General features: G+C 34.3%; 1 protein-coding gene and 1 pseudogene across 4 annotated transcripts in view; one reads left to right on the top strand and one right to left on the bottom strand.

Annotated features, from left to right (window-relative positions):
* LOC105144011 (uncharacterized) overlaps positions 1 to 14,509 on the top strand; it is a 488,432-nt gene that overhangs the window by 196,537 nt on the left and 277,386 nt on the right. The window lies entirely within an intron of this gene.
* Positions 5,431 to 9,085, bottom strand: LOC147909066 (uncharacterized; annotated as a pseudogene).

Below are 14,509 nucleotides of genomic sequence, written 5' to 3'. Positions count from 1 at the left end.
ATAAAAAGTCTGTAACAAATTTTAAGTTTATTTAATTTATTATTATTAGAAATATAAACTTTTGATAAGTATTTAATACAATAATTTACTAAACGAGCCTTATAGAACACAGACTTTAATACAGTAATCATTTATCAATGGGCACATTCTGCAGTAAAGAGCGCTACGGAACTATCCGCTGAATGGCGTACCTTCCGCATTGCTCCTTCAACATGTTGCGGGAGCGGACGTCATCCTATTGAACGGAAAATTTTTTTTCATAAACTTCGGTTCGATCTTGTTCAATCAAATCACAGACTAAGCATTTACAACTATGTTAAGACCAAGTAGCATTTTAACAAATTTCAGTCGATTCACGCTTTCTCCAAGTAGTCTCTCAATGAACTACACTCTTTCTATTCTGTGTCCACATTCGAATACAAGATCTTCGCCATTGTTTAATCCGATTGCTGCTGGTTCATTTATAGAATTGGACATCGCTGTCAATAATAGTAATTCTAATTGCACGTTAGAAAATGAACATTTAAACGATAGGCCGAGTTCAGCAGAAATATCAGATTCAGTTTCCGGACGTTGTATTGCATTAAAAAGTGGCCAAAAAAGACAAGATTCAAAGGAGGCTTACAAAATGAGAAAAAAATTGGTTGCAGTTGGAGGAGGAACAAATAAAAGTGATGGAACAGAACGAAAACAAAAGAACACAATTAGAATTTAACAAAAAGAAAACAATTCGATTCAAAGAGAAAGAACTTTTAAAACAATTTCTTACGAAAATGTAACTATATAATGTTATTAATAATAAATTTTCATTTTTACATACGTATGTTTGCTTATTTTGTATACTTTATTTACTTTATATACTTTAATCCTATTTTCATTACTTTATATACTTAATTTACAAATTATTTGCAATATAATTTTTTTTTCAACTGCTTCCCAAGATAGATCTTCAGATGTTTCCAGTCAAAACAATAAGATATATGAAATTATATGTATAGTTTTTTACACGTGACGAATTCTTCAGACGTGAGATTTTCTAACAATTCAATGTAATTTTAAATGCAACAATTTTTTAAAAATTTATTTTTTAAAGATACTAATCTTAATAATTATTTTTTAAAGATACTAATCTAAACCATAATTTTATTATAAAAAAATGTTTTGGTATAAAATTGTTTTTAATTTTGATTCATGAAAGAAATTTAATGTTAAAGAAATAATAATAGGGTTAATATGTATATATATATATATATATATATATATATATATATATATATTGTGTGTGTGTGTGTGTGTATATCTTAAAAATATATACTTACAAAATCTAAATACACACACGTGTAAAAAATTATACAAATTTTACTTAAGACATTTTTTCATATATCTTATTGTTCCAACAACAATTGCTTACGTATATTGATAGTAAAAAAATTGAAAATTTAAGAAAATTACGGATGGTGGGGGTATTTTATTAAACAAAAAAATATTTTTTTTTCTTTATAATTTTAAAGTACTCCTAAAACATATAATTTTTATTAAAAAAATTTTTTTTTTATCTTTTATATTTCCCACGATATTCAGTTCGAAAGAAAAATATCGTTTTTTTTCAAAGGAGAGTTTTACTCTTAATTAGTGCACGTATAAAAAAAATACGTGTCTCTTAGATTTTCGTGTTTTATAACATATTTCATGGAGAATCAAATCGGTTCCGGTCAGTTGTAAAATTCCCCTTGTCAGCCAAGAACTCTACGTTGACGGTAGCGATACCGAATCAGACAGCGGTCTGGCGAAACCGGTAGCAGAGGGTTTCTCTCTGCCGGTAGTCACACACACACACCATGTCCGTGTGCTTGCCTTTGGCGTGCCGAGAGCGAACGAGACAGCGTTACAGAGCGAGAGAACATCTTCCTAGAGAGAACATCTATCCTTTTCGCTGTGGTTGCTTGTTTCAAGCGATCGAAAATGTTTTCTCGACAATCTCGACCCTTTGGCATATATCAATAAGAGGCGAGGGGCATTCTAGATAACATATAAGTTTTAATACATTGTAGTAATAGTGTATCTCTCCCATTTATCCAGAATGGTATAAATCAAATGAAAATGCAATAGTTAACGAAATATTTAATTGTTTATGATTTTTCATGTACGTTGTATACCTCCTTCATAAACTCGAGTAGTAAGGAATTCGTATGGTCGAATTTGTAAGGTACGAAATTGGAACGCTTGGAGATCCAAAGATAACTCCTTATACTTTTTTTGCCTTTTTTCATAGTTCTTTTTCTGAAATAAGTAAAATTAGTAATAAACATGATATTCTTTTACATTAGGAGACATCTCTTCGATGATCTTGACCTTGATATATGTTGAGAGGTGAGAGTATTGATCAACTTTTTCTTATAAATGAATTGGCAGTCTCACTTTTATAACATATGTCAAAGTCATCGAAGAGGTCAAATATATTTTCACAGATGTTTGTAAATATAATAATTCGAGTAGAAAGTTTTAAAGCAACTATAGGAAAAAAATTCACTTCGCTTTTCAATAGACAAATACAAAATTTTTTTAGAATTATACAACATATTAAAGCTTTTAGTTGTGCATTATAAAATGATATTTTTAATGAATTTTTTCCTATAATTATTGTTTCTAAATTTCATATACGAATTATTTAAAAAATTCTGTGAAAATATATTTGATGTATGTTTACTACTAAGATTATTTATTTCAGAAAAAAAAATTATAAAAACAGCAAAAGAAAAAAACAGAATTCGATGTTAAGTCCAGCGGTCCGATCGAATATCTTATAAGCTCGACCACACGAACTTTTTGCTACTTGAGTTGAAGAAGGTATACTAGGTGGGGTGAAAAGTAACCTCCTTGGGAATGAAAAAAATTTTTTTCTTATGCAGAATCTCGCCCAAAATATGGCGTGTTCGCTCAGTACTAATCTTTGTAGCATCTGCTAGCTCGCGCACCTTCACTTTCCGGTCAGCCAACACCATTTCATGTATTTTTTTGACATTTTCCTCGGTAACCGCATCGGAGGGCCTGCCGCTGCGGACTTCATCGGTAGTGGAGTTGCGGCCACCACGAAACTCTCGAAACCAATATTTGACGGTGTAATCTGACGGAGTATTAGCCACATAATATTTATCCAACTTTTCTTTTGTTTCCTTCGCCGTTTTGCCTCTCAAAAAATAATGTTTTATGAGAGAACGAAAATCGTTTTCGCAAACACGTCAACAACAATCAGCTCTCAAAACAAAACTAAGGGCAGTATCGCACTGCCACTTGGCATGTCTGCCTAAATATGAACGGACTACAAGGCACCATAAACTTTTTTGCAGTAGTGGCGCATTCTGGCGGTCAAGGAGGTTACTTTTCACCCCATCTAGTACAGGGTGCGTCACTAAAATCCGAACAAATTTCAATTTTCCGCTATATTGTGCCTCTGCACAGAGATTGTTTTTGGCGTCCGAGAAAGCCTGATGCTTCTAGTAAACAGTCATATTCTTAAAATGGCCGCGATGTTGAAATCAAATGCGGAGTATAATCGAAGAGACGCGATCATCGAAGGCCTTCACTGGGCGCTCAGCAATGGAAATAATTCGGTTTTTAGGATACCCGATCAATCGTTTATGATGTTATGATCAAATATATGGCTTTAGAATAGGCCAACGAAGGTAGGGAAGAGTCACTCGAAAGAATGCACCGCGAGGAAAGAATGCTCCTGCAATCGTTGAAAGAGCTTAAGCGCTGATTTCGGATGACCAAGGGCAATCGTTGCGAAAATTTGAATCGATTGTTGGTGTAAGCGAGCCAACAATGCATCGAATTGCCGAGGAGGACCTTCGATACAAATCGTATACAGATAGATACGACAGATGCTCTCTGAAGCTGGAAGGACAAGCCGAGTTGCTCGTCTCGGCTCCCATCATTCTAACCTCCCAACAGCCCAGATTTAAATCCCTTGGACTACTACGTATGAAGCGTAATTGAAAGGGTCACAAACAAGTCTCGGCATCCCAATGTGATGTCATTAAAGACCGCTGAGGCAGTATTCGTTGGCATGGACAACGCTACATTACAACATGCGTGCGAACGCTTCAGACCGAGAATAGAGACCGTCATTCAAGCTAATGGGGAATATATCGAATAATTGTACAAGGAATCCCCCAAGTACCATATAAAAAGATTTTTTTGTAATATTTAATTTTTCATTAAAAACAATTTCTTTAAAGAAATTGTTCGGTTTGTCCGGATTTTGGTGACGTACCCTGTATAACATGAAAAATCATATACAATTAAATATCTCGTAAATTGTTGCGTTTTTACATAATTTATAGTGATTAATACTATTCTGGATTAATGGGAGAGGTACATTATTAGTATAATTTATTAAAATTTACGTTATTCAGAATACCTCTTGCCCCTTGTTGATACACGCCGAGCGGCCGAGATCGCCGAGAATGCATTTTCGGTCGCTTGAAACAAGCGACCAGAGAAGGACACATGTTTTTTCGCGCTGTAGCGCTGTCTTGTTCGCTCAGCGCGCCGAAGGCGAAAACGGATTTTCTCCACAATTGCCAATTCTTCTGCAGTTTTCTGTTAGAGTTTCTGATTTTTTTGTACAATTCTTTGGCATTCCAATAAACGATGAAAATCTCTGATTAATTGCTTTGAATGTTGATGACCTTCTTTTAAAAAACCATAATGTGCATAAATGAGCGAAAAATTTTTATATATTAATATATTTCAATTTATTTACATGATTATTTACATGTATAAATATATATAAACAAAAATGATTATATGATTATAAATGAAATATGTATTCAAACATGTCATATGTCCTTAATACTTTTTTTTTATAAAATTACTGCTTAAAACAAGAAAAATAATGGCAATAATGAGAAAACATTAAAAATAATGAAAAGAATAGTTTTCGCATGTTACATTTCCTTTAGAAAAAAATCCAGTTTGGAGAAATGTAAAAAAATTACATCTACAATTGTATATAAATGTATAATTGTATACAATTGTATATAATTATACATTAGCAATTTTTTTACATTTCTCTAAACTTGATTTTTTTCTAAATTATCCTTTTAATTATTTTTAATGTTTTTTCAGTATTATTATTTTTCTTGTATTTAAATTGTAATTTATTACAAAAGATTGAAGGCTGTATGTATATATTTTCTATATAATTATATGTTTATACACTATTGTCAGCGTTAAATCATCCCGTATGTCTGTATACAATCTGCGTGCGCACCACGGGCATGCGAGAGGTAGATTCTGTCCCGACTTTGGGATGTTGCATTATCGAATGAATGAATAAATAAATAAATGAATGAATAAATATTCATATATATATATATATATATATATATATATACATAAGCATAAAAAAAGCCTGTTGAAGTTTCGCGGTGTTGATACTTTTAAATAGTTATTACTCAAAGTTGTACACATGAGCAATCACATTTATCCATTAGAGAATATCAATTTTCATTTCTAACGGTAAAATGTAAATGCGCCCATACATTTAGTTGATTAATTGCATCTGCACAGTTCCTGCACGGCAATGCGTATTATATATATAGAAAAATATTGTTTCATTATATGTTCAATGTAGATAATACGTAAACACATTTTATGATGTACTTTTTAATGTTATCACATGTACTGTGCAGAATGCAGGTTAATGAGTCGAGTATATATTTGTACATCATCAACAGCGCATATCGCTGAATGTATTGTTTCTGCTTTTACTGCGAAAAATGCAGAATACATTTGAATATTGCTTACTGCGCAGAGCGCAGAATGCATTTTAATATTACTTATAGCGCAGAGCGCAAAATGGGGAAATAATTTCATTACTTCGTAATAAAAATGTCTTTTGTTACTTTCATGTGTATCTATTCCTTTTGTTTTTTTATCATTTTTCTTCTTTTTACTACAATAATATATTCGGAATCATGAATAGACATATCCCTCTTCTGCCTTGGATTAAATAATTCTGGCAGTACACACATTCATAAAATTGCACTAATTTATTTACCATTTTTTCGGTCCAGAAGATATCATCTCGTACAATTTTTTTCGTTTTTAATACGAATGTCCATAATGCGAATATGCAATACTGTCACTGTATGTTCGAGAGCGAGTCAAAGCGAGATCGACAGCGAAAAAAATTTGAGCGAGAAGGCATTTGAACTACAGTTTGACTTACGCGAATCCTTGATCACGAATCGAACGCGGCGGTTTTCTGGCGACGGAGTATCTCACAGGCGATTGTACTTTTTTCAGAGCGTTTACTTGGCCCAAAAAAGGCGAAGAAGCAGGAATCGCAGATCGATTCGGCCTTTTATTCTCTTGGTAGAACAAAGGCTTTCTTTTTTAATTGCTTATGAGATTCTAGAAAATTATAAAAATTGAGATGATCTTCATGATTCGGGTCGCGATTGACAATTGGCCGCGACGGCCAAGCGGTACGTTATTGCCACGCGCGCCCGCATCATTCCCAAATCAGGAATCCTGATTGGGATGTCGGAGTGTTATGCGTTTCGCGTCACGCGAGCTCGCGTGCGCTGTGACCAATCTGATTTCGATTGCCGTTTTGGCGGTTGGGATTTATGTACGTACGATATGCGGGTTGATTATACTTTTTGCCCTTATTGACGAGGTGATTGTCAAGTTTGTGTTTTTGAGAAGCTTCTAGAAATGTTTGAAATTTTTCCAGAAGCTTCCACTCCGCCCGTTGCACATATACCGAATCTACAAAAACTGATTTTTAGGATGCATCTCGAACACTGCGTAATGTGTAATTGTCTTTGTATCTGATAATAATATACATGACTGCGATTCATTTTTTCATCGTCTTTAGTCTTATATAACGACTGCAGATTGGATATATTTTCTGTTATCGCATCTTCTGGTATTAACAACCGTGCAGCGAAAGGATATTTGATCTCGACAGTACCGTCCTCTTCTATTATTTTATCTGGAGAAGCGCCTAAAAATAGAAGATTTCGGAATCTATAAATAATCTGTAACGCTTAATTTTGAGGTTCAGAATACTTTCGATGCTTTTACGTGCAATTTCCTCGTGTTGAATTCCATGTTTTAATGATTCCACATTAAGTTCTTGTGAATATGTTATCGATTTCACTCTTGAGACACAAGAAGTACTTTCCTTCATTTTACATATATGTCCGAAATGAGAAGCGGTTATCACTTTTGCGTGTAATAATATCGCCACATTCCAGTTTCCGCTTATTCCTTCGTTTCTTCTTCTATTGCTACTTGATTTATTTGTCAATCTCGTAACATATGCATATATTCTGTTTTTCTCAATTCCATTTCTGCTAATGGAGCATCAGGTTGCAGCCCATAATCCTTGTCTGTGTACATTTTATTTTCCATACCATCGATCTTTTCTTTGTACCATATGCAATTTGTGCAAATCTTTTTTTATTTTCAAAATCCACAGCTATTTTCCCTGGTTTCGTTCCAAGAATATATTGCTTAGACCACTTATTGGTTCACCAGTGTTAAATGCGACAACAGCAGCATAACAACGTGTCTAATCCTCTTAGATCGAAATTAATTCTTTTTCCACCATTTTGATATTACAGAGTTGAAAATTTCAACTCTATTGTTGTCTTTATTCTGCGATAAACTTTTAGTATTTCATGTTAAATATTTCATTGCAGTTTTTCATATAGTTTTTTCAATTGTGGAATATAATTTTCTTCATTTTCTTTCTGCGACCATCACAGAAGTATCCAATTTTCGCACATTCATTATGCTCGCAAAAACGTAATATATGACATTATTAAGATCTATTTTTAGAGACATAATTTTTTCCTGCATATTGATCTGGTCTTCCAAACGATATTATACAGCTTTCGTCACAGCTGTTCTAATTCTAAGTGTACGACTGTCAATCACATATCTTAATTTTCCAAAACATCCTTTTGTTTTAGCTATATCTTTAGTTTTGATTGTTAAATTGCGTAGTAAATGATTCCGACATTCAATCTTTTCTATAAATATATCGGGATGCAGGTTTGCCTGTATTATTTTCCTATATACGCTGCTGTCTCCATCCGCTATATATGTGGAATAAATTACTCCGCGCTCTTTTGCGCTTTTTTAAAATTCTTCTACGATCGCATCTGCTTTCATATTTGTAGAACTACAGTCTCGATCCCAATTTTTATAACATTTATGAATAGTAGGTTCTTTATTTAGCTTCTTTGCTTTTACACATATTGAACAATATTTATTTCTCCTAGACATATGTAATACTTTACCTGTTGTCGCACCACAAATTGTGCTTACACCAGATAAAGAATCATATTGGTCTGTTCTGTATGATTTTTTCATCCAGCTTCCATCACCTGTTACAGCTATATGCGGTATTCCATTTATTACTTCATTACATTGTAATGCTAATTCTTCATTAGCTGCAGCAGTCATGCTTTCTTCAGCAGCTTTTATTAATAGTTCCTTGCGTAATGGTTTCATGTATTCTTTCGTATGTTTTCTTTGTCATACATGGAATATCCATTGCAGCTAAGCTTTCTTCTAATAGTGTATATCCTGTACCAATTAAAATATAGCCAGCCACTGCTTCTGTATTTATGTCTAAACTTTCATTCGGAGATAGTTCACTCCACACCTGTTTTTACATAGCACATTCGACATTGAAAGAAACATTGATTTTTCAAACTGTATGCACGAGCACTGACGAATACTAAATCCCGAAAATTACAGTCAAATTTTTTGTCATGATCGTCGAACTTTTCGTGTAATTGTTCAAAGACATATACAAAATCTACTATACATTTTCCAGGCATACTACTTACCTCTAGACGAAATGCATTGACATTGCTACTCGTAATTAAATCTTCGTATTCTTCAGACTCGCTATCTTTTCGTAATATTTTTTGCAATTCATCTTCTCTGTAGTGTGCATATGTCTCTTTCTTCGTCACTACTTACTTCAAGACTCATATTACTTAATATCTATACATAATTACTCACTAGCTCGCTCATCTTTATCAACCTGCATTATGTTGTCACTTATTATATCTGCATTTGTTTCTTCTGCTGTTTCGTTATTTATAATTTCCGTTTTTGTTTCTTTTTTCAAAATATTTTCTATTTCTTTTAATTTGGCTTGTCGTCCATAAATAAATATTTAAATGCATTAAGATTAATACACTTTAATACACTTGAATATTACGTATTTCACTGGCTAAATCGATTAACTTTTAATTTAATTGATAAGAAAACATGAAATTGTATAATATTATATAATAAAAATATTTTCAGTTTTTCCTCGTGATGTGCAAACTGAGATAGTATATACAGAGTGTTTCCTCTAACTTGATCATTACAGATATTTTGTTTTTGATGATACCTCCACTTTTATTACCTCCACTTTTTGAAATGGAATTGCATGATTTTTTTTATGCAATATGATTCCTCTAATTATTCTGCATAAGTAGTGAGATAAAAGACCAACAGTTTATAAATATCTTATACTTTATTCTAATATATTAACATGAAATATTAAATAATAAATAACATATACTTTTATATGTAAAATAATTATATATATTGCGTAAAAAATCTTACAATTCCATTTAAAAAAGTGATTTATAGAAGTGGTTTAAAGAAGTGCAGTGACCCTGAAGTCTAAAAAAATATGATCTTCAGAAAAATGTTGTGCTCATCATAGTATGTGAATAAATTCTATTCTTCTGAACAAGTTCTATTCTTCAAATAGAACAAGATCCCTTGTAGTTTTTCTCGTATCATCAAAAACAACAGAAATATTTTAAATGATCAAGTTACAAGAAACATCCAGTACAGAGTGCGTCACCAAAATTCGTACAAATTTCAATTTAACTTTTCCGTTATATTGTGCCTCCGCATAGAGGTTGTTGTTGGCGTCCGAGAAAGCCTGATGCTCCTAGTAAACAGTATATTCTTAAATAGCCGCGATGTTGAAATGAAGTGCGAAGTATAATCGAAGAGCGATCATCGGAAAGCCTTCGCGCTGAGCACTCGGAAATAATTGGGCAACGGAAATAATTGGGTTCTTTGGATATCCTGAGATCAATCATTTATGACGTGGCAAAATACGGCTTTAGAACAGTCCAACTAAGGTTCCAGTATGCCAACGAGGAAGAGTCACTCGAAAGAACGCACCGCGAGGACCCCCCGTAGTCATTGGAAGGGCTTAAGTGCTGATTTCGGATGACCCAAGGCGAAAATTAGCATCGATTGATGATGTAAGCGAGCCAACATGCGTCGAATTGCCGAGGAGGACTTTCGATACAAATCGTACGCATTAAAGATACGACAGATGCTCTCTGAGACTGCTAGGACAAGCCGAGTTGCTCGTCTCGGCTCCCATTCTGGTCTCGCAACAGCCCAGATTTAAATCCCTTGAATTACTACGTATGGAGCGTAATTGAAAGGGTCACAAACAAGTCTCAGTATCCCAATGTGATGTCATAAAGGACCGCTATTGAGGCAGCATTTGTTGGCATGGACAGCGCTACATTATAACGTGCGTGCGAACATTTCAGAGAATAGAGACCGTCATTCAAGCTAATGGAAGATATATCGAATAATTGTGTTCTACAGGGATTTCCCAAGTGTCATGTAAAAGGAATTTTTGTAATATTTAATTTTTCATTAAAAACATTTTGTTTAAAGATATTGTTCGATTTGTCCGGATTTTGATGACGCACCCTGCTTATATATGCTCACTTGCGTTTGCAACACAAAGTTGAAAGTGATAAATTTTAAGATTAAAATTATGTTCATTATTATACAGGTCCAGTTTAATTTTCTTGTATACTAAATGCCTTTAATGATGAATAATAATTTTTTGAATAACTAAATGCATATATAGAGGAAAGCTCTCTATTATGAGATAAGTGCCTAATATGAGCGGTGTTTCTGCTAAACTAATAATAAACGCTATCTATTGATCCCACCATAAATTTATTGCTTTTGGATTAAAAACTATTTAGAAAATTCATTATTAGATCATACCTATAGTCATTGTAAAAAAGATTTTAGAATTTGGATGTCTTCAAGTTTCAGATAAGCCTTTAATGAATATTTGACAATAAATTCTTCATATAGTAATAGAGTAAGGCCGTACTAATATATGGGATATGTTGAATTGTTTAATTACAGAAGTTAGATTTGATGATCGTAAAACCATAAGGCGTAGAAATCATATAATATGAGATTATTACCCAGATTATTTCTAATATGAAATAATCCATGCTCCTATGTTATAGTGAAAATCATTCTAAAGAGTAAATGTTATTGTACAATAATAGAAGAAGGACAACTGGAATGAACATCGAGTGCTTATTTCTGCGATGCTTGATTCCAACTACCTAAAAACGAGTTTTGGGTACAATTTATCGCATGCTCACGCATGCTGACTGTGTTTATTTGCATTTTAGAAACATGAAATACAGTTTTTTAATTGCAATACTGATATATTTTGCGTTTTACTATCAATTTCTCGGAGTATCTCATATTAGGAGAACAATTTTTTGATTTTGCGATTTGCTCATTTCTTACATTTCTTTAATTTAAAAAAGATTGAATTTGAATTAAATTTTATATAACGTTATTTTAAAGCTTATTAAATTCCTTTCAAAATGACCTATTATTTTTTTAAATTCTGCCCATAGGCTTCTAGCATTTATCCAAAATGAACTCGATATCTCATAATAAAGGCCTTTCCTCTACATACATACTTGTACATATGTCCAAAATATATTTTTACACATTTTCGTATCACTTTTCTCTTTACATTTTTTAAAGTTTCACATTTACATATGAATTGTGTACATTTATTAAATAGAAACCTATTTAAAAAATAAAAGTATTACTATTTTCCAAATTATCTTTAAATTTGGAAACGAATATGTAACATTTAATATTTATTCATTAATAATATTAAATTAATTAAATATTAATAATTATTTTATTAAGTATTTATAAAATACATTTAATTAAGTATTTATAAAATACATTTAATAACAACATGAAACAATATTCTTGAGGCTTTCACGGATGCTTTTTATATGAAGATTATGTGTTTCGCGGGTTTCCTCCGTGTCCATTCTTGGAATGCCAACGTTTCGTGAACTTTGAAATCCACTTCATCAGGGCGAGGAGCAGCCTGATACTGATTGTGAATATCCCCGTGAAGAAACGCATAATCTTCAAATAAGAAATATTTTTAAATTCATTCAATATTTTAATTTAATAAAATACGCTATTATATATTCATCATTTACATGTTTAATAATTACACTGTACTTACTTTCTGAATTGTGTAAATACAATAAATAAAAATGTATATATTTAAAAAGTCAAGAATTATACAAGTACGAGGGCTAATCAATAAGTTCTTAGAAAATCTGTCAGAGGGCACTCGCAGTGTCATTCACATTACTTTTTGACAAGTAGCATCTTTCAGCTGATTACTGTCAAATTTTGAGCGGAATTCATAGTGTGGTTTCATTTCTGTAGACGATTAAAGCGAACAACTTTTGTATTTTTTCCATTCATCTTGTGCGAGAGCGCACCGCGCGGACAGATTCGAGTGAGAAAACGGCACAAGGTTGATATGATGCACGACAGTGAAGAGAACTCCGTTTCATTTAATTTAATAAAAGAATTTCTTTAATGTATTCAGTTACAAAGTCAAAAGATATAATTAATTAAAGATCAAGATTAACAGAATATTAAATGCGGTCACCTTTTCCAAATTGAGCTTGGAATCGCGGTGATGGAAAATCTCGGCGATTTTCCTCGAAGCTTCTCGAAAGTTTCGGTTTATAGCGATTTCATTAAACGGTTAGCACGGCGATTTTTCTCGGCACTTCTCGAAAGATTCGATTTATAGCGATTTCACTAAACGGTTAGCACGGCGATTTTTTCGAAGCGAGATTATGACTCTAAGAACTCTAAGAACTTTTTGGAAGTAAGAAGGAGGACGGCGAGATCGAAGCATTTATTGCTTTCGATCTGAGCTTTCCCTTTTGGAAAAAATCCAATAAAATTTTGCCACAATCGTGATTATTACGTGGCATTAGGTGTACAAAATTGATTGGCGCTTTGGATTCGTTTCTAGCGACGTTCAACGTAACAGTCATGCGCGGCAGAAAATCCGTGCGTGGGATTGATGACAGCGCGTGACGTATTCGTCGGAGCGCGGCGCTCGCGTGCGCGAATTGAATTGTTCTAGAACCTTCGATTGTCCGTTGCCGGTAACGACAACTTGTTTGCGTGTAACGAATTGTTTTTAAAAGGAACAAAGAACGACGAATTTGATGATTTTAACGAAGATTAAAATCATGTTTGAGATGAAATCACGAGCTCAATTTGTGCATGCGTTCAATGACAATTAATGTCGGTCGACTGACAGAATTCTTGCTTTTCTTTCGAAGTACCGATCTCGAACATCCCGCCCGCCTCGTCATCTCCGTGACGATATGTGTATAAGGTTACGTATAGAGATTACAAAAAACCGTAAACGCGAAAACACAACAAGCGATATAATACAATGAATTCGTGGAAGAACTTGAACCGTAAACGAGAGTTATATGACAAATAACATTGAAAGAATGATTCACGAAAATACGCGCGATCAATTCAAGCTCTTCTTTACATTTGTCGCATTAGCGTGCGAGATAAACGCGTTAGCCTCTTCTGGCAATAAAACTAATTTGACCAAAGGACGAATTAATTCGGATGAGACGGTTTTGACTGTGACCACTCGCACTACGCTGTCGTCCCCAGGATGTAGTTGCGTGATCCGTGCCAGTGGCCACTTATTTGGCGGCGAGAGCTCGGAGCGAATGATGCATAGCGATCCAAGGCGTGGTGGCAAAGCATCCTTAGTCCATTTCGGTCTGGTAGCCAGAGTATTTAAGTACTCGCGTGACGAGGAGGCTCGGAGCATCTCACGAAGTTGCCGGTCGGCGCCCGAAAAATTGGTGCCGCAATCGGAGTAGATGTCCGTGCACAGTCCTCGGCGAGATGTAAATCGACGGAGAGCAGCCTGAAAGGCGTTGGTGGTGTAAGCTGAAACAGCCTCGAGAGGAACGGCCTTGGAGCTAAAACAGATAAAGACAGCGATGAACGCCCTGTGAGCGCTGTGCCCACGCCCTTTGCTCGTCCTGATGAAGATAGGCTCGACGTAGTCGCTGCCCACGTGAAGAAATGGTCGTGCGGGAGTCACTCTTCCTGGAGGAAGGTTTCCCATCTTTGGTTGCGGAGTGGCAGCCCTCCACCGTGTGCATGTCACGCACTGATGCAGCCATCGCTTGACCACTGCTTGGACTTGTGGAATCCAGCGGGAGACGTGACCTCGAATCCAGTGGAGCGTGACCTTGGAATCGGACCACAAGATCACTGGCGTTGCAACTAGTTTTAGCACAGAGCG

The sequence above is a fragment of the Acromyrmex echinatior genome, chromosome 7 (genome assembly GCF_024713525.1).
Source record: "Acromyrmex echinatior isolate Ae372 chromosome 7, ASM2471352v2, whole genome shotgun sequence".
Taxonomy (NCBI): domain Eukaryota; kingdom Metazoa; phylum Arthropoda; class Insecta; order Hymenoptera; family Formicidae; genus Acromyrmex; species Acromyrmex echinatior.
This window is presented reverse-complemented; position numbering and strand designations above follow the sequence as displayed.